Here is a 21,431-nt window from a genome sequence, read left to right as displayed (position 1 = left end):
TATTCATGCCTGCAAACCCAGCCTGTTTCTACAATTTTCTTCTAATGTCTTCTGTACTTTGACTAAAGCCATGTTAATCATATGCTGATTTTCAGGGCTATTGGGATCAAAGGGAGTATACGTACGATAGGTCTCATGTAGAATAGTCTCTTATAGAATTGTGCCGGACTCTCATCTTTCCCTTGAGTGACCTCAGAGACTTTGTTAACATTTGTGGCCTTCTGAGCTCCCTTCTTTAACCCTTCCAGAAGGGCTTCCCTGTACTGGTTTAGCCTTTGCATACTCTTTCATTTGGGTCCCACTGGGGGTCTGTTCCTGGTAATTGGATCCTCACATACTCTTGGGGGTTTTGGCAATCAGCTGGAACATGTTCTTCCAGCCACTTAGTTCCTGCTTGGAGCACTCGCCTCCTTTCATCTGTGTTAAAGAGGTACATAAGCAACTGGTGGCAATCAGCCCAGGTGGGGTTGTGGGTCTGGATAATAGTTTGGAGCAAATCAATTATAGCTTGAGGCTTTTCGGTATAGGATGGGGTAGTGATTTTCCAATTGAGGAGATTGGTAGAGGTGAAGGGCTGGTACACAAAGGCACGCCTTTCCACCATATGCCCGTCCTCATCTACCCTAGTATACCGTTGCTCTCTCAGAGACATTTGTATCCCAGTTCTAGGCCTCAGATGGGCTGCCAAGGGAGGGGTTTCTCCCGAGGTCTCGCATCCTTTCTTTTCTACTCTGGGTGGCCTAAGGGTATGTAGGCCTTGTGGAAGCACAGTGGGCTCAGGAGTGGGAGGCCTTCCTTCTTGATGAAACGGTGGGGGGGCACTGGCGCTGTTTCTTGCCATGAATCCTCTGATGTTGGGTTGGACAGGACTTTAAGGAGCCTACTCCCTTCAGTGGGTGGAGCGGGATTCTTCCTTGGCTGTCTGTCCCTTTGCCACTAGTACTTCTACGCCTGTCCTCTTAACCACGGTGCGGGGGTCTAAAACCAGCTGTAACCAAGTGTCTATGTACGGAAACTGGTCTAGGTATCCTTTACCAGTTATCTTGTGCCACACCTTTGAAACAAGGGACCTGTCTAGACTTCCTTCTGATGGCCAACCCACTTGTAATGCCGGCCAGTCTATCTCACACGAACTTTTCCTAGTGTCATAGTAACTCCATAGTCTCCATTAAATCCTTCCTTGAAATTTTTCAACATAGTTCCTAGCGGAGTGGGCTTACTTTGCGTTCCACCCATCCGAGACAAAACAACACTCACACCACAAGAAGGAAAGGGTAAAGGGGTCACTCACTTGTCTCGCCCATCTTAAACTCAAGCACTCACTCACTTTCACTTTCATTTTTGCAAACGAATCAAGCCAAATCAAAATCAATACTGAGACCAAAGTGCCGATAAGGGCACACCGTGGTTGATCAGGCCACGCTTCCATTCAAACAGAGTGGGCAAATTCCCAGGACCAGCCTGTTAAGCAATTCAAACCAAGTCAAGAATCAAAACCAAAACCAAAGTGCCGACAAAGGTGCGCCATGAGTGATCAGGCCACGCTTCCACTCAAATGGAGTGGGCAAGTTCCCAGGACCGGGCCTACCGTATTCCAGACGTCCAGACTCCAAGCGCCAATTCCTTCCTGGTGTTCAGCTGCTGCACTGATCCTCCGCGGGGGCCTCCAGTGCACTGCTCTGACGAGGCGTTCTACCGGGGCAAATGCCTACACGGGAGCTCTCTCAGGATCCCCGTCGCTCAAGCTGGCCAGAGCCCCCCGTAGGAATACTTCCCAGGGCAGGCCTAAGGGGCTAAGCTGCCTAAGGGGCTGCCTCGACCGTCCATCAACCACCTCGCTTCCCGGTCAGGGAACCAAGAGATGCAGCAGGACGAGCCGCCGACAAAACCCCTCAGACACCCGGATTTGGCTTTATTGGGCTGTGAGCCTGGGCAGACTCGGGTCTCAACGGCGGGGAGCTTTCGCAGACTCGCGTCTCAAGAACCGAGCTTCCCGGAGCCAGAGTTCCCGGCCCTTTTAAGGCCTTTCAACTCTAAGGGGTTCCATGTGAAAGGGTCGTGATAGATTGAAAGCACATGCGGTTAGAGTGGGAGGTTAATCTTTTAACCTCAGGCCTGGTCATCAGTGGCACTGGCTGGTCTTGCCACTGACTTCATTCCTGTTGTTTTTCAACTTTTACTTCCTCCTTCTCTTCAGAGATAGGAGACAGTAAGAGAAATGGCCTCTCTCCTCATTATGACTTGTAAATATTGCCCAACTTTCTACAAGGGACCCTTCTTCTGGCCCTTCACTGATTCATTAATCCTAAAGGAGGAAAACCCATAATAATTGCTTATTTCTTTCATAGCACTCAGAAAAATCAAGGCCAGGCACAGCGGCTCATGCCTGTAATCCCAGCACTTTGGGAGGCCAAGGCGGGTGGATCACTTGAGCCCAAGAGTTCAAGACCATCCTGGGCAACACAGTGAGACCCTGTATTTACAAAAAATACAAAAATTAGCTGGATGTGATGGTGCGTGCCTGTGTTCCCAGCTACTAACAATAGTGAGGTGGGAGGATCGCTGGAGCCCAGGAGGCGGGGATTGCAGTGAGCCAAGCTCATACCACTGTACTCCAGCCTAGGTGACAGAGTGAGACTGTATCTCAAGAAAAAAAAAATTTTAATGAAAAGAAAAATCAATAAATTAGTTGGCTCAATGAATGCAAAATTTGTTTTGTTTTGTTTTGTTTCGGATAGAGTCTCACTCTGTCACCCAGGCTGGAGTGCAGTGGCACAATCTCGGCTCACTGCAACCTCTGCCTCCTGGGTTCAAGTGATTCTCCCGCTTCAGCCTCCCAAGTAGCTGGGACTATGGGCGTGTGCCACCACGCCCGGCTAATTTTGGTATTTTTAGTGGAGACAAGGTTTCACCATGTTTGCCAGGCTAGTTTTGAACCCCTGACCTCGAGTGATCTGCCCGCCTCGGCCTCCCAAAGTGCTGGGATTACAGGCATAAGTCACCGCGTCCAGCCCCCAGTGAATACAAAATTCAACAAATGTTAGTCAAAGGCTCTTACGGAAAAGGCTTATTGCAAGACTGGAGGATGACACGCTAATGTTAGTGTCCTCCTAGAAGATGCACACTTGGCACCATATAGGTCAGTTCCAACCAGAAGTTGATTTCTGGACCCCAGGGGCACTTGTGTTTAGTAGATTTCTCTATGAAGCCCAGTAACTATGTCCACTGTTAGGTAAATCTCTTCCCAACTTTGGGTTCAGTGACTTCACATTGGTAGCCTGAAACTGGCCATGTGATGAGTTATTTACACCACAGGAATTGGCAAACACCGTAAATCAGCTCATCACTGCATTGAATTCCTCGAGTTGAGGTGGTATCTATAAGTTCAGTCTCATACCACAAGCTGAGGGGCACTCACTGGGTCAGCAGAGATATTTGAGCCTTTAAGGAGCTATAGCACCAGGGGCATTTGCCCCTGCTCTGCTGGACACCCGTCCTTGCAACACTGTCCATTTCCTTGTGGCTGTCTTTGGGTATGGCTGACCTGCTAGGAGGTTCTTCTTGCTCCTGTTTCAGCAGTCAGTCCATCTTCCAGACACTGGACAAACCTCTCCATGGCTTAGAGTTGAGGCTCACAGGGGCTGAGTCAAGGTGAGAACGAAACAGACACAAAAGCCCAACAAAAGAGGAAAACAATGCATATTTGATAACCGAAAAGGGGGTGGAGTTGGGCTTTTTCTTAATTTTCGACTGAAATTATTGGCATGGTTGAATTCATAGACTTCCTCCCCACCTCCAGCTCTCCTGGCAGAATTCTGTAGCCACTAGCATAGTCTCACTTCTTTTCTCTTCAACTGTCCTTATGAGGCTTAGCACACCTTGTAATAAAGACCAGACAAGAGAAGACTGGGGAAGGGAGAACAGAAAACCAGCTTGCCTAGGAAGCGAAGAACACCATTTGAGGAGGGAGGTGGAGGTGCTAGAGCAGCTATGGGATAGGAGAGAAGTAGATGGAGGAAGACAGAGGATTAAACACATTATTTTATTATTCTCTGAATACGTAATATATGCACATGGTACACAATTACAGAGGTCTCCCACCTCCCCTCATCTGTGCACTCAGCAACCCATTTCCTCCCTAGAAATAGCCTATGCCATCAGTTCTTCACATATCTCAGGGGTTCCTGAGAATATTCCATCTCAAGGGCTCACAAGCTTCCCTGGATGAAAATCACCTGGAGGGCCTGTGCAAGGACTGCTACCACCAGCCCCTGGGGGTTCTTTTCTGATTCAAAGGCTCTGGTGAATGTGCCCTTTTCTTTTCTTTTTCTTTTTTTTCTTCTCTTTTCTTTCTTTTCTTTTTTTCTTTTTCTTTCTTTCTCTCTCTCTTTCTTTCTTCTTTCTTCGGTGGAGTTTCGCTCTTGTTACCCAGGCTGGAGTGCAGTGGCACGATCTCAGCTCACCGCAACCTCTGCCTCCCAGGTTCAAGCGATTCTCCTGCCTCAGCCTCCCGAGTAGCTGGGATTACAGGCATGTGCCACCATGCCCGGCTTTTTGTATTTTTAGTAGAGACAGAGTTTCTCCACGTTGGTCAGGCGGGTCTCGAACTCCCAACCTCAGGTGATCCACCCACCTCGGCCTCCCAAAGTGCTAGGGTTACAGGCATGAGCCACTGCACTCAGCCTGGGAATCTGCATTTCTAACAAGTTCCCAGGTGATGCCGATGCTGCTGGCCCAGGGATTACACTTTGAGAACCACAGTTGTTTATAGAAACTCTTTCAATACTCTCTCTCTCTCTCTTTGAAGTATTTGAGTATCTGTTTCTGGCAATGGAAATGCCTCTAAGACAGCATTAATACAGCGCAATTCCTGCCTGTGGGCCTTCCCTATGCTGGACTCTTCATCTGGAATACTCTCATCCCTGACCTCCACATGTCCAAGGCCCAGTTCAATGGCCATTTCCTCCTGGAAGTCTTCCTTGGTTCTCTCCCTATACTGGAAGGAGTCTTATGCTCCTTTAAATTTCCACAGGAGTGTTTGTCTGCATTCTTCTAAGGGTACCTGTTATTTATTAGAACAATATATAAAAAATTGGGCTCTCTTTGCCTCAATTTTTATAATTTTTGTTAAAGAGATATCAGATCCCAAAATACGTCTGAGGAGATCATCAAATGTAGTATTTAGGTTTCAAGATTCTTGGTCCTCCCTCCCCTGGTCAGCTTGGGGACTATAGAATGGTTGAGGTAATTTTTGGATGATTTCTTGGGAGAGGGCTATGCTGTAAGCCTACAAGAGGAAAGGAGAAATTAAATGGGGCTGTCGCTTCCATATGCTGGACCCTAGAGAGCCTGGGTTTCAGTGGCCACTTGAGAGCTTGATGAGGGTTCTCTGTATCTGGGGGAATACGGGGGCCAGTGCCTGAGAGAGCCGAAGCAGCCTGGGGCCAGGCAGAGAGAGAGGAGGAATTGCCCTCCACCAAAGGCAGAGCAAGGGGAGTGTTGTTGCTTCTTGAGGACCAGTGGAAAGTCTCCAAGGCAGCCATTGTGGGGGCATCTGAAATCCCACCCAATATGGCTGGGCTGGTAGGGGCTGTGCGGTGACCTCAGATGAAAGGAAGTGTGAGGTGAACTTCACATTCCCATGGTTCCACATGGCAGAGTCCTGGGAACGGTGGACAAGCCCCCAGTTTGGAGGATCTCTGAAGAACACCCAAAACACCCATGATCACAAGAGTCACCTTTACTCACCTGCCATCCAGAGGACCTTGAGATTTGGAGACAAGGGCACCACCTTGTGATTTTACCCTTTCTCCTATGGGCAGGAAGCTCATTTGCCTGCTGGTGGGAAGAGGAGGGGTTAGGGGAGAGAGAGTGAGAGAGAAAAGCTACCTCATCTCCCTTCTCAGGTGGCTGGGGATATGGAAGAACATGTAATGCCACATCAAGTTCAAAGTCTTGATTATGATATAACACTGGACATTCTCCTGAAAGGAAACAGTGGTTGTAACTCAGAGGGGCAAATGACTACAAGACTGCTGTTTCCTGAAGGTGGCAAGACAGGGCATAGCCCTGCTGAAGTTTCATCAGGGGCAGGCAAAGTCATTCCTTTTATTGTTATGCATCATGTTTGCTTAAAGTCCCACACACACACTGCATAAGCTTTTTCTTTCCCTCACTATGTCATGAACTCCCTGATATCCTGGTGTATAACACCTCTGTGGCCCTTTTGGTGCCTAGCACCATACCTGGCACATACAAGGCTACAGCTGATAGTTGCCCATTTATTCATTGATCCTTGCCTTCAACATGTATTGAGAGCCCATATTGGGTGGTAGCAAGACAGCCGGAAATGAAATGCATGTGACTTGTGTTCCAGGAGCTCGCTGTCTGCAGGGGAGGTGTATGAGAAGTGTCTGCAGAGACTCACCCCACTCCAAGGGGAGCAAATTCAAGCCCGTGGGCACCAGGCAGGAGCGTGAATAAGGGAGGCAGTCTCTAACTGCGACACCTTGGGCAAGTCTAAGACGATAGGCGTGTTGGCAATTCTAGCAGAACAGGGCACCCACCATGCCCCTCGGAAGGTGGCAGCCGTTCTTTATTGCCTTCTGAGAATCCAAAACGACTGTTGCCAGATTGCCTGCTTCTCCAAAAAGAGTTCGAAATCTGGAGTTGCATGTAAAATGTCACCAAAAAAAACACATCTGTAGGTTCCTTCAGTCCAAGGGTCACGGTCCGGGGCCACTGTGCTGTTGTTGGCTCTCTCCCCTGGTGTTCCTGTTTATAAAGAGGGGGCGCCAGTAATTGTGAGCCACGTGCTGCTTCTTTAGGAATTAATTAGTCAGGGATTTGGAGCAGCTTTATACAAAGAACTTAGCTGTGTGAAAACACTCCTTGGCCCAAAAAAGAAATATTTTTAAAATCCCAACCCTAAGTGCTTAATCTGCTAAAATGTACAACAAATAAAATTAACACTTGGAAAAGAGCTTGCTTCCTGTTTCAGAAGAGCCCCTGTGGCCTCTACAATCTGATTACAGGGAAGGGGACTTTTCTGCCAGTGGTATGACAACAAGCCACAGACTTACCAAACCAAGTCAGAATTTGAAAGGAACTAGTTGACAAGTTGCATTCACTGCAGCTTTATTACCTGGAAAATAGTTGCGTCCGTTGGAGATGTAGTGACAGCTTCTAGGGCTGATCCCCCACGGTGGGGCTGTCCTTTGAGCCCCTGCTCGGACACTGCTGGGATCCAAAGGCCCAGGAGCCAGACTGTAAATGGAGCTGGAGAAGTCCTGGGAGACGACACAGCAGGCAGCCCAGGACAGCTGGCTACCTGACACACGTCTCCATGTTCTGGGTCCTGTTCTGGGGACAGTCCCAGAGGTAGCAATCTATACAAATATAATGTATGACTGCCTTGAGGTACAAATAAGGCCATGTTTCTCATTTTTATCATTAACTCCCATCTACCTTTATTAGCAAGAAATCTGATCATCTAAACGTCCCTTTAAACCTCCTAAGAAACCTAAGCACTTGGTTCCAGGAAGTCAGTACTGTGTCTGCAGGCCTGATGGAGAGAATGGGGAAGCTCCCCTGATGATTGTTTCAGTGGCTGCCACAAGGTGTTGTTGTTGGAGACTGTTTTTGTGCAGGCCTGCACAAAGCTGCCCTACACTTTGGGCGGAGGCCCTTGCTGGTGCAGGCAGGTCTTTGCCAGCCCACAGTAGTGCCACATGCCCAGCAGTGTGAAGAAAGTGCAGGGCTGTAGGCCAGCGCTTATTGTAGCACAATTGGAATGGGGAGGGGTCGAGGGTGTGTCTAACCTGATTTCTCAACTGGCCACCCTGAGATATCAGGCAGGCCACCAGAAGTTCTGTTTCCATAAAGATCCCGTAGCTTTCTAGAAGGTCAGCAAAACTTTGAGACTGGCCTGCACTAAGAGAAGGCAGTGGGTGTGGTTAAGAGCACAGATGTTGAATTCAGATCTACTTTGGCTCAAATTTCGACCCTTTAATAGCTATGTGATTTGGGGCAAGTTGTTTGATGTTTCTGGGCATCAGCTTCCTTGTCTATAAAATAAGGATAAAAACACCTATTTTATAGGTTAGAGAGCTAAGCCATGTAAAAAGCTCAGCGTGGCGTCTGACCATGCCAGATTCACAATGAAAATGGCCACTGTTGGGGCAAAGGAAAAAACTCCACTGTTGCCCTCTGAAGGTTTGCTGAAAATTCGACTCACAAAAGACAGATTCAATGGAGAAAGAACATACACATTTATTTTATTAGAGTTAACGTGATACGGGAGCCTTTAGGGTGAAGACCCAACCCCCCAGTGGGGTGTAGAGGCTTATATGTTCTAATTCTTTTTTTCCCTAACTTGCTTCAGAAGAAGATACCCTTCTTCTCAGGGGAAATGGAGATGGGGAAGTGTGGATGATTTTAGAGGAGTAGTAAATGATGTTTAGAGGAATTCAATGGGCTCGAAGAACATACAATGGCCTGGGGCAAAGCTTGTTGGGCCCAGAGAATAGACAATGGTTTGTGACAAAAGTCCATCAGGTTTGTGGGCAGACACTAATCTTTTTTCCTATCATATGGATTCAGTTAATGAAAACTCAGGGAAGGGGCTAAAGGCAATTGTTTTCTTCTTTGGTAGGTGCAGACTTTAGACAGACAAGGGAGCTTCGGAGAACAGCGTCCTCCTACGCTTTGGGAGAGATGGGTGGGGAAGGGGAGGTCAGAGGGACCTTGAGGCTTCTTTTTCAGTTCAACATGTAGAAATGGCCATATTTTGGGGTATTGGTTTCTGAGCCCCAATACTACTCATAGGTGTTTTATTTGGGCATTAATTGTGCCAGTTTTTTTTTAAAAAACAAAAGGACCTGTTATAATTTGAAAACTGCAGACAATGAATACATTTTAGCTAGAAACTTTGATAAATTGGATGTATTGAATAAGGCTTTCAACCTGTTTCATATTCTTTTTTTTTTTTAGAGACAGGGTCTTGCAATGTTGCCCAGGCTGGAGTACAGTAGCTATTCACAGGTGCAATCCCATTACTGATCAGCACAGGAGTTTTGACCTGCTCAGTTTTCAACATGGGCTGGTTCACTCCTCCTTAGGCAACCTGGTGGCCCCCCGCCGCTCCACTTAGTGCAGACACCTAGTGGTCACAGTGCACTACAGCCCAAAGCTTCTGGGCTCCAGCACTGTTCCCACCTTAGCCTCTCCAGTAGCTATGACTGCAGGTGTGTGCCCCCCGCACCCAGCTATATTCTTATTTTTAAAGATCAAAATCATAGAACAAATGTTTACTCTCAAGTCCTATTCAGTGATGACCTTGTGTAGTACTTGACATAGAGTTAAGTCATCACAGTGTCTGGTTTTTAGCTCTTGTGCTCTTAGATGACATAAACGCAGACAGTCATGGAAGAGCTGCCCAGCCCACGCTCCTACCTCTGAGCCCTTACATAAGCTCTGCCAGGTTTACCTTCCTGCTCCGGATTGATTTCTCCATACAGCACCTTGCCTCCTGCTTTGCTGAAAAATCAGAAGCATGAGGCAGGAACTGCCTCAACTTCCTGCTGCCAAATCTCAAGTCTCCTGAATCCAGCTTCCCATTTTACCCTCCCCTTGTCCAGGTGGAGCAGTTAATGTGGGGCCAGCCACCCCATACCCTTTCATCTCTTTCCTCCTACCTTTTCAGGACACTTGCATTAACCATCACTCCAGATCACTCTGTATTTTCAACTTCACTTTTTCCTGGATTCTTCCAATTGACATCAGACTATGTTCAAAATTCATTAAAGATAAGAAAGTGAAGATCCTTTTATCCACCACTATTAATTAGGAAGCAGGGTTGACTGCTTTAAAGGCCCCAAATAATCGAATCCACTTAAAAAGCTCAAACAAGATGAAAGTTAACTTATTTCTCACATAAGCTGGCAAGGCAGTACCTTATTGGCAGGGACCTCAGCTTCTTAAGGGTCCTCACTCCACCATTCCTAGGTGTGGCCTTGTCTCCACAGTTCATGATAACTCTCACTGCTGTAAGCAGCATCGGAAAAGAGGGATGGGGAGATGGAGAGCCCTTCCACATGAGGGTTTGACTTCCACTCACCTCCCAACAGGCCAGAATTTGGCAACGTGGCCATGCTTAGCTGCAAGGAAGGCTGGGGATCAGCCATTATTCTGGTACCCAGTTGATACCGTTTGGATATTTGTCCCTGCCCAAATCTCATGTTGAAATGTAATCCCCAATGCTGGAGGTGGGGCCTCGTGGGAGATGTTTGGATCATGGGGGCGGATCCCTTGTGAGTGGCTTGGATCATCTCCTTGGTGATAAGTGAGCTCACACTTTAGTTCACACGAGATCTTTTCTTTATAAATTAATGAACCAATTAAACCTCTTTTCTTTATAAATTACCCAGTCTCAAGTATTTCTTTATAGCAATACAAGAATGCCCTAATATACCAGCTAAACACAGAGGCTCTATTAATGTACCAGGAGGGAGAATGGGTATAGGGTACAGCAAGCAAGTCTACTCCCACACACCTTATCCCCCCTAAGAACAGCCCAATCTCAATTTTCTCCTTCTCACCCCAAGTTTTCAAATGAGTTGTCCACACTCATCATCTCTACTTCCTCTCTGTGTTTGTTTTCCACATAGATGAGAATTTGCAAAGGTGTTTTCAAGCAAGGGAGAATTTTTTTTCTCATGTCAGATGCATAATGTGCTGATGTATAACAATGTTTGAGGGAGGCACATCTCATTCATAAGCATGAAAACCCAGTCATTATGCATAACTGCAAAAGGATCAGAGAGAATATTACACAAGTTCATTCCTCGAAGGTGGGACTAGGGGTGGGTTGAGCTGCTTAAGAAGACCTGGAAGGTGAGGTCCAGGGAGCTAAGTAAAGCCATGGAAGGAGCTGTTGTTGTCCAGGAATGGGCTGAGTCAAGGAGACACAACCAGTAGGCAACCCATGCTGGGGGCTGAGAGAATTGGATCTTGTGTGAAACTGAAGGAAGGAGGAGAGGACACGCGTGGTGGGAAGAGAGGATCAGACAAGGGTGGGGGAGACAGATGGGAGGCAGTGAGAGTGCCTTTTAAATTCCTGATCTCATGCTTTGTAAATGTGGTGATGGGGGCACCTTTTCACATGGTACCAACTGTGCTTTCCCAGAATGGGGTAGCTCCTTAAAGGAGACATATACAGAGAAGGGTGAAATTCTTTTTTTTTTTTTGAGTCAGAGTCTTGCTCTGTCACCCAGGCTGGAGTGCAATGGCACGATCTCGGCTCACTGCAACCTCCGCCTCCCGGGTTCAAGCGATTCTCCTGTCTCAGCCTCCCAAGTAGCTGGGATTACAGGTGCCCGCCACTATACCCAGCTAATTTTTTTGTATTTTTAGTAGAGACGGGGTTTCACCGTGTTGCCCAGGCTGGTCTTGAACTCCTGACCTCAAGTGATCTGCCCACCTCGGCCTTCCAAAGTGCTGGGATTACAGGTGTGAGCCACTGCACCTGGCCAACAAAATTCTTAAGTGCATTGATTTTTCTGTACTTAGATCTGTTCATACTTATGGTGTTTATTAGGTAACCCATGCTTGGAGCATTGCAGATGAAACTTATGAAATCTTTGAAAACATAGCCTTTGATATCAATGCAAAGCACACATTAAGATAAATCTGGGCTCCAAGCGTGGCAGCTCATGTCTATGATCCCAGTACTTTGGGAGGCCGAGGCGGGCGGATCACCTGAGGTCAGGAGATCGAGACCAGCCCGGCTAACACGGTGAAACCCTGTTTCTACTAAAAATACAAAAAATTAGCCAGGTGTGGTGGCGCACGCCTCTAATACCAACTACTCAGGAGGCTGAGGCAGGAGAATCACATGAATGCAGGAGGCGGAGATTGCAGTGAGCCAAGGTTGCATCATTACACTCCAGCTTGGGCAACAAGAGCAAAACTCCATCTCAAAAAACAAAACAAAACAAAAAAAAAAGAGAGAGAGAGAGATAAATCTGGATAATTTCTGAGTCACACTGCCAGGAATCAAATCCTGGCTTCTATACGATAGACGAATTGGCTCTGCGGCTTTGGGCAAGTGACTTCGTCCCTCTGTTCTTAATTTATAAACTGGAGATAATAAGAATACATTTAGTTCCAGTAAGGTTGTTGAAACTAACATAAAACCCAATCCAAATGGGCTTTAACAGGAAAAGGGAAATTACAGGCTTATGTAATTCAAAAGATCTAATGGTAGCATTCAAGTGTGGTTTGATCAAGGCTCCAGTTCAGTTTCTCTGAGATTTCCTTTGACTTTGATCATAGTAGCAAATTGGGTAGGAACGCAGATTCCCCTTTGCACAGCCTGCCATCTAGGAAAGGATGTTCACACCCAGAATTCCTGTCCGTGGTTCCAAGACTCACTCTAGCTGGACTGGAATGGTGACCACCCACAGAACCTCACTGTGGGCAGAGTTAACGGGCTGAGCCTAGGGCCACACCCCATCTACGGAACCAGGTATGGAATTGGCTTCCCTGGAACCTAGTGGACTCCTCTCAGAAGTCAGAGGCTGCTGGGAAGAAGGAAGGGAAAATACAAGCATGGGAAGCAAGCTAGAGGAATTGTTACCGACCACAGGTTCTTAGGCGCCCATGCAATAGCAATTGACAGGAGGCCAAACAAGTTTCCCAAACAAGACTTTATGGGGGCTTGCGCTCCAACACAAGGAAACTAGCCCAGGAGCAAGAGTTCTTGGCTGGCCCCACTGAGGGGAGTGCATTTCGGTGCCTTAAGGAGGGTGACATGCATAATTCATGAGGTAGGTGAGCCTCACTACATGTGTGGGGTGGAGTACAGGGTGTGCAGGCATGGTAAGGAATCATGCCAACACATACTGTTGCATGAGCAGAAAATAGCAGATAAGCCCTCCCCTGGGCAGGGATTTTAGTATTATAATGAGGCAAGGGGCAAAGATCATTCTTCGGATCTTGTATGCATGCAGGCTGTAGGATTAACTCCCTTGAGTAAGATTTCGGGTGGATGCTGCTTATCTTAGTTTCTTCAAGGTTGCAAGGTCAGCTGGGATGCGCTAGAGTGATGGTGGTGCAAAGTCTGCTAATTGACAGGTGAGGGAGTGGGGGCCTCATCCTGGTGAGGGCTGAGTCCTGTCCCTATGCCGTCTCACAATCTGCTATATCCATGCACATTGTTTTGACCCAGGACTCCTCCCCCAGCAGTTATGGCCTTCTCGTGTCCTAAGTTAATCTTAAAGAAGCAAACATAGAGCTAGTTTGTCATGGGAAATTTTGACAGACTTATAAAGGAAAAGACATGATAGGTCACAGCAATGCCATGTCTATACTCATTTCCAAGAACCACATTGTAACCCACATGTGTATTGGTTGTGAAACTCTTAAACTCTTTCTCCAGAGCCAGAGTATGACTTTTGTGGGTCTCCATTTTTGCCTTCGTAGTCCCTTTCTTCTATAAAAAGTACTAAAATCTGTATTTTATTACTAAGTTGATACTGACAGAGTTTAAGACGTAGTATCCACAAATATAGCACGTTGGCATTTGAGAAAACAGCAGAAGCAGGAAGGTCACTCTCACCTCCTCCTCACTCTGCTCCCCTGAAGAGGGACTTAAGAGAATTATCTGATCTTCCTCCGAAGAAAACCTTCATTCCAGAGATGTCCTTCCTACACCCAAGGAAAGGAATGTCCTTTTCTCTGAAGACACAAGAACATAAAAAAGAATCTAAACAGGCCTTGCTAAGTACTTTCCAGTTTAATATCATTAGATCATACTTTTTTGTCTTCCAATCATACTTCTGCATGGCTGTCTATAAAATATACAGTTTTTCCTGTTTCTTTGGGCCTTTATTTCTGAGTGTTCCCATGTTATATAATTTTCTTTTTCTTTTTTCTTTTTTTTTTTTTTGAGAGAGAGGGAGTCTCACTCTGTCACCCAGGCTGGAGTGCAGTGGCGCAATCATAACTCACTGCAGCCTCAACCTCCTTGGCTCAAGTGATCCTCTAGCCTCAGCCTCCAAAGTAGCTGCGACTACAGGTGTGCACCACTGCACCTGGCCAATTTTTAAAATTTTTAGTAGAGACGAGGTCTGGCTATGTTATCTGGCTGGCCTTGAACTCCTGGGCTCAAGTGATCCTCCCGCCTTGGCCTCCCAAAGTGCTGGGATTGCAGGCTTCAGCCACTTTGCCCAGCCCACATAAAATTTGTATTAAGTAAATTTGTGTGCTTTTCTCTTTTTTAATCTGTCTTTTATTATAGGTGCCTCAGCCATGAAGCTTGTGATGAGTGAGAAATCTTTCTCCCCTATGGTATGTCTGTATTAACATTATATATTAAAACATTGTCTTCTAGTTAAAAAAAAAATTGAAGCATTTTCATGAGCCACTAAAAGTATGACGAGCTCTGGGCTCTGCCCCAGCTGTGCCTGATAGATGGGTCTGCCCTGCCTTTATTCCCAATGCACCACAGGAGAAAAGTTTCAATGTGCACCTTGCCGAGAATTTCATCTTCTTTATGTTGCCCACGGCATTTTCTGAGCAGCTTTCCTGGAGCTCTGTCTGCCATCTTGCTTATGAAAACCCCAAGTTATATAATGGTTACCTGACAGAATGGGAATCCAGATCTCCTTCAGGATACAGGCAGGATGGAGGCCTGCAGAGATGGCCTGAAAATAAGTAGCTGGATCCTAAAAGAGTGGAAAGGAAAGTGTTCTGTGCAGTGTTCAGGCATTGAAGCTGTCCTGTTAGTGAATGAGGAAAGAGGAAGAACCCTAAAATGATCCCAATGGCCTGCACACCTTCCTTCCTTCTGTTAAGTTTCTATAATCATGAGTAGGTTCATCCTTTTATTAAAAAGTTTAATAAGCCAGGCATGGTAGCTCCGCCTGTAATCCAAGAACTTTGGGGAGGAGAAGGCGGGTGGATCCTTTGAGCCTAGGAGTTTGAGACCAGCCTGGGCAACAAAGTGAGACCCCGTCTCTTTAAAAAAAAAGAAGTTTAACCAATCTCGGCAGGTTAAGTTACGCTGTGGTGACAAATGACGCCAAAATCTCAGTGCTTAAAACCACAAAGATTTATTTTGTATCCATTCTACATGTCCTTCTTGGGGTGGCTAGGGGCTGTCGTCCATGTCCTCCTTACTCAGGGACCCTAGCGGATGGAGTGGCGCCATCTGGAACTGGGACAGCAGTAGTGGCAGGAAGAAGGAAAATGTGGCAAATTGCAAATTGGTTGGTGAGCCTGCCACTGGGAAGTGATCTGTTCACTTCCACTCGCTTTTCTTTGGCCTCCAACACTGATTCAGAGGGCGGGGAAGTACGATTCCACCATGCTTCCAGGGGGGCAGAATGAGAATATGCAGTGGCCAGCCTCAATGATTACTGCAATAATTTTCATCTTTCTTTTCTTTATCCTTTCATTCTTACAAAACTTGCACATGGTAACCAATAGCTCCATTCTAGGGTGAAGGAAAGAGCCTGAGTCTCTGCTGTGGCTGGGGACAGGAAATGCACCCACCTGCCAAGCTGCTGGTGACACCTGGTGGCAGCCAGGAAGCCCCAGACTCCTGAGGGAGGAGCAGTGTCCCTATTCTCCAGCCCCCAGGTGAGAGTTCCCAGCACTGGCCAGGCCTGCTGGGCTGAGCAGGTATCTGGGGATGAGGACTTAGGAGTATGAAGGCCAAGGGCTCCCTGGGAGGGAAGAGGTTTCTCCAGACATGTTCACAGGGCATGGGATCTTTAGGTAGTAAAAGGAACGCAACCTGGCTTCTTGCTCCCAGCAGGTGAAGTCAGACGTATTGTGATGTGTGGCAATCTAAATGACAAAATACTTTATGGACACGGTTGGGAAGTACAGATAATGACATTACATCATGTCCATTATATAAACTAAGTGAAAAAAGGTAGATACAAAAATTAGACTACAAATGACAGTTTGAAAAGGATGGTGTGTGTGTGTGTGTGTGTGTGTGTGTGTGTGTGTGTAGCAGGTATGAATCAGTCCACAAACTATATGAGCAAGACGTATTTGATTCCTTTATTTCCTTTTAATCAACTTAGTCCTGCCTCTGAGCTTTCATTCATCCTGATAAAAATTTGTCCCCAGTAATTTTTAGGGTTTCCCACTGCCATGGTTGTGCTGGGGTCTCTCGTCCATAGCTGCAAAACACTGGCATTCTCCTGTGATTTTTGAGTCAATGGATACAGCCTTCTCCCACTCCACACAGTCCCTGGAAGCCCCACATCTGGCTGGGGTACACGAATCAATCTTGGTGGGCCCGGAGACTCGATTCCTCAGAGGCACCCTCTGCAGTGTCACCCCTGAAGTCTTGCCACCCCACCCACCCCCCATTCTCACCTCTCCTTTCTCCCTTCTTCCCTAACTCTCTCCCACCTGCCCTTCAGAACACACACTCTTGAATGAGTTTAAGTTTTTCTAGAGGAAGAAGTACATCAGCCTTGCTGAAATAATCGAATAAGGGGATACCAGCAACATGGAAACCAGAAACCAGCCTGGACAACCTGGTGAAACCCTGTCTCTACTAAAAAAAAAAAAAAAAATTTCAAAAATTAGCCGGGTCTGGTGATGCGTGCCCATAGTCCCAGCTACTCAGGAGGCTGAAGCACAAAAATTGCTTAAACCCGGGAGGCGGAGGTTGCAGTGAGCCGAGATCACACCACTGCACTCCACGCTGGGCGACAGAGCAAGTCTTTGTCTCAAAGTAATAATTAATAATAATAAACATTGAGTGTACCTCTTCCACAGGGAAAGGAGGTTAAATAAAGCTGGATTTCCATCTGAAAAGGGAGCTAGAGGGGAAATATGGACAATAACATATGAAGTAAGAGTCAGAAAAAAATCTGTACATATAAATAAATGTATATGGAAGCACCTCATAATGTTACAGTGATTATTTGTGGAGAGTGAGGTTGCAGGTGAGTTTTATTTTCGACCCCACCTCTGGTACTCATGACCTTTGTGTGGCCCTCTCCCACACTGTAACAGGGTGAGTTTGGGTGACCTACAGAATACAGCAGAAGTGAAGGTTCGTCACTCTCCACTGAGGCTATAAAGGGCTGTAGTTTCCATCTTGGACACTGTCTCTCTTGCTCTTTGTCTCACATCATTTATTCTTAAGGGAAATTTTGTCCTGAGAAGCCCTATAGAGGGGCTCAGCAGTGGCCTCCTGCGAACAGCCACAGGAGTGAGCTTAGAACCAGACCCTAGCAGGCCATTGATGCCATCCATCTGTAGTCTCAGCTAGTTGGGAGACTGAGGCTAGAGGATTACTTGAACCCAGGAGATCAAGGCAGCAGTGAGCTATGATCACAACGCTGAAAAAGCAGCAGATCCTGCAACCTGCCAAGGCTTCACATGAGAATAGCCCTGACAACATCTGGACTGCAACCTCCTGAGAGTCCCTGAGTCAGAACTAGCCAGCATATTTCAGTCGAGACCATAAAAGAGGAAGAAAAGAACCACCTGGCTGAGCTGCTCTCAGTGATCGTGAGATAACAGATGTTTGATATTTTAAGCTGCTGGGTTTTGGAGATAACCTGTTACACAACAACAAATAACTAACAGCATTTTCCCCGCAATTTTCAAGTTCTATATAATGTACATAGAACCTTACAACCAGAAAAAAATGTTTTAAAAGATCAAGTAAATCCTTCATTCCAGTGTGATACAGAACAACCTGTTCAGTTGTCTGATTACCATCACTGCTTTGCACACCTGTACCCACTAAAGTCCACATGGTACAACACCAGCTGCACACCAGGGAGGCCTAAACAGGGGTTGGTCTTAATTTGGTTTTGCCAGAGACCTTGGTGTTGCAAAACATCCCATAAAAAGGGATGATTCTTTTCGTGTGTTGCAGATCTTGCAAATGTAGCTAAAAATCAGTTAATTCCCTCAGGAAATTGGATAACTTTTAAACTTGGTTAACTGCCTCAAATGTTATATAAAGTAATAAATAGCATTTGACTATTACCAATAGCTATATTTTGTTTATAGAGGATTTTCTTTCTTTTCTTTTTCCTTTTTTTTTTTAGAGACAAGGTCTCCTTCTGTCACCCAAGCTGGAGTGCAGTGGTGCAATCATGGCTCATTGCAGCCTCAACCTCCCAGGCTCAAATGATCCTCCCAGCTCAGCTTTTTGGGCACCTGGAACTACAGACACATGCCACCATACCCACTTGGATTCCCCAAAATTGGAAATGTACATTTTTCTTTTGAAGGTCAGTGGGCCTAGAACAAAATGTGGCATGGTAAGGAGAATGCTGTCCTTGAATCTGAAGCCTTCCCTCTACCAGGAACAGCTCTGTGGCTCTGCAACAAGTCACTTTGCCTCTCTGGCCAGTTTCCTCATCTGTAAAACAGTAGTGTTGAATATACTATCTCTAATGACTCCAAAAATTTGTTACCCTATAGTCTTGCTTTAACCTACCATGGTAGTTTGGCTCTTGAATGACAAGCCTGAGCCCCTACTCATGATGGATGTTGCACTATCCAGTATGGAGGCCACTATGTGCATGTGGCTAAATTCAAATTAATTTAAATGAACTAAAATTAAAATGTATTTCTCTGTTGCAGTAGCCATGTTTCAGGTGCTCCATTGCACCTGCAGCCAGTGGCGATGTATGACACAGCGTAGAGTTAGAGCACTTCCACCATCACAGAAAGTTCTACTGGACAGCTGCTCTGGGGCCTCACCTCTCCAAGTGTGGTCCCCGAGCCAGCAGCACCACATTACCTAGGAGCCCTTAGAAATGTAGACTCTCAGGCCGGGCACAGTGACTCACGCCTGTAATCCCAGCACTTTGGGAGGCCAAGGCAGGCTACCTGAGGTCAGGAGTTCAAGACCAGCTTGGTCAACATGGTGAAACCCCGTCTTTACTAAAAATACAAATATTAGCCAGGCGTGGTGGCAGGTGAAAGGCTGAGGCAAAAGCTTGAATTGGAGGCAGAGGTTGCATGAGCTGGAAACAAGCAAAATCCTCTCAAAAAAAAAAAGAAAGAAAAGAAAAGAAAAGAAATGTAGAATGTAGACTCTTGGGCCCTACCCCAGATCAGCCGAATCAGAATCTGGATTTTAACAAGATTCCCCAGTGCCTCCTGCAGGTGTGAGTTTGAGAAGCCCTGCTATAGGGAATGTTCTCCGCTGAGCAGGTGACTGGAAGGACAGAGTGGTGGTTAGATGTGTGTCCTTGGCCAGATGCAGTGGCTCATGCCTGCAATCCCAGCACTTTGGGAGGCCGAGGCTAGAGGATCACTCAAGCCCAGGAGTTCGAGACCAACCTGGGCAACATAGGGAGACCTCATATTTATGAAAACATAAACAAAATTAGCCGGGCATCGTAGTGCATGCCTGTGGTCCCAGCTACTTGGGAGGCTGAGGCAGGAGGATCACTTGAGCCTGGGAGGTCAAGGATGCAGTGAGCCAAGATCGTGCCACTGCACTCCAGCCTGGGCAACAGAGTGAGATCTTGTCTCAAAAAAAAAAAAAAAAAATTATGGCCTCTGTGACCACACTCAGTGGATGTGTAGCCTGGCTATTTCTAGCTGTGTGACCATAGGCGAATTTCTTAACCATTCTGGGCTCCAGTTTCCTTATTCGGAAAATAGTATCCATCTCATGGGAAACTCTGAGGCCATAACAATATAAAACAATTATCACAGTGCCTCCCTAACACACAGTAAGTGCTCTTTAAATGACAGTTTTGTTATTTTGGGGTTCTGTGAGGTTTCAGGTTTCTGACAACCCCAAGCCTTGAGATCCAATGCAGAAAAACCAAGGGCGGCTCTTCTTTCTGCCGCAGGGTGGCGCTGTGTCACAACGTCCTTTCCTCTCCCGCAGACTTGGAGCTGGCTCCCCGGCAGGAAACCAGAATTTGAGATTTCCACCGTCTCTGTTTCCGATTACTAAGCACGACCGGGCAGCCTGGACACCGATCCAAGCATTCATCTGGCAGATAATAGGAAAACAGTCCTCAGCTTTGTATCCAGTTGGAATGCAAAAGTAAGGGTCGAACCAACAGTTCAATAAGGGCTGTGTGAAAGTGGTCGTGGAAGCCGGAGACTCCTGATGGAGGACTGGGGGCAGGGAAGTTTCGGATTTTCTGTATCAGCTGTGCAACGACTTGTGTTCCTTGAACCACATGTTCAAACTACAGCCCTTTGCTGGCCAAGCATATGGGTGTGTGTGTGGGTGGGGGGTCGGGGGGGAGCGTGTGGGAGGTGTGGGTGTGAGAAGGAGAGAGAGAGAGAGGATTTTTAATGTTTTGAAACAGGGTCTTGCTCTGTTCTCAGGCTGGAGTGCAGTGGTGCAATCACAGCTCACTGCAGCCTCGATCTCCCTGGCTCAAACAATCCTCCCATCTCTCAGCCTCCTGAGTAACAGGGGCCACAGGCATGTGCCACCATGCCCGGCTAATTTTTTATTTTTGGTAGAGATGGGAGTCTCCCTATGTTGCCCAGGCTGGTCTCGAACTCCTGGGCTCAAGAGATCCTCCCATCTCAGTCTCCCAAAATGCTGGGATTACAGGTGTGACCCACTGTGCCTGGCTGGGATTTTTTAAGGAGCCGATTTCTAAAGTTTCTCAAACTTGAGCCTACCTCACAGTCACCTGGAGGGGCTTGATTGCTGGGCCCTAGTCTCAGAAATTTCAATTCAGTGGGAGGTCTGGCCTGAATAATTTGCATTCCAAACAAGCTCCCAGGCGATGCTGAGGCTTCTGATCCAGGGACCGCCCTTGACTACCCTAAACTGAAAAGCTCTCCTGGACCAAATTAGATACTCCTAGTTCAAGAGAAGGACATCGCTCCAGAGGAAGTTCCTTTAACCCCCCACCCATGGTGACACCCTCAGCACTCTTAGGAACCTCTTAAGGCCCCCTTGGGCCATGTCAGGGGACTTGTCAGCCTGAAACCCCATGTGGACAGGAAAGGTGGCTACAGGGCCAGAAGCCAGGGTCATTCCCGAGTTATAGTCCCCACTTCCCTCCAGGCTGTTAATTCATAACTCTTGCTCTGTCCTGAGAAGGGTGATTAAGACCCTCAAAACCCTGCTTAGTCCCACTTTTGGCACCAAACCTGCAGAGAGCACTCTTTTTGCCTGATGCTACCAGTCCAAAGCAGGGTCACTTCCCCCTAGAAATAGGAAACAGCAGGAATCTGGATGATTCTGATGGGGGTGTTGGGCATTTCAGAGGGAGGGTGGACAACTCAGATGGGACCCCCACTGGTTGATACAGGCTGATTGGAACACTCATGACCAGAGAGAGAGTCCTGGGAATAAGCCTGGGTCCTCCTCTGAGTTCCTCAGGCACCAGGGCCTCTGCGTGTATGGCACTGATCATATACCACCTGGCCATGAGTCGTGAGCTTTGCCA

General features: G+C 46.9%; 1 long non-coding RNA gene and 1 other non-coding gene across 2 annotated transcripts in view; both read right to left on the bottom strand.

Moving 5' to 3' along the window:
* Positions 1-4,025: 4,025 nt before the first annotated feature.
* Positions 4,026-21,431, bottom strand: part of LOC116483667 (uncharacterized) — a 30,446-nt gene continuing 13,040 nt past the window's right edge. Inside the window, exons 2-3 of the long non-coding RNA XR_004252341.1 lie at positions 7,145-7,289; positions 4,026-6,774 (exon numbers count right to left, since the gene is read on the bottom strand). This is a non-coding gene — a long non-coding RNA (uncharacterized LOC116483667). The remainder of the gene's footprint in view (positions 6,775-7,144; positions 7,290-21,431) is intronic.
* On the bottom strand, positions 10,717-10,816 carry LOC116484399 (small nucleolar RNA U13). Its single transcript, XR_004252570.1, has one exon. It is a non-coding gene; the product is annotated as a small nucleolar RNA U13 (small nucleolar RNA).

This window comes from Hylobates moloch, unplaced genomic scaffold (genome assembly GCF_009828535.3).
Source record: "Hylobates moloch isolate HMO894 unplaced genomic scaffold, HMol_V3 SCAFFOLD_15, whole genome shotgun sequence".
Lineage (NCBI taxonomy): Eukaryota > Metazoa > Chordata > Mammalia > Primates > Hylobatidae > Hylobates > Hylobates moloch.
Note: the sequence above shows the minus strand (reverse complement) of the source record. Positions and strands in the feature narration are given on the sequence as shown.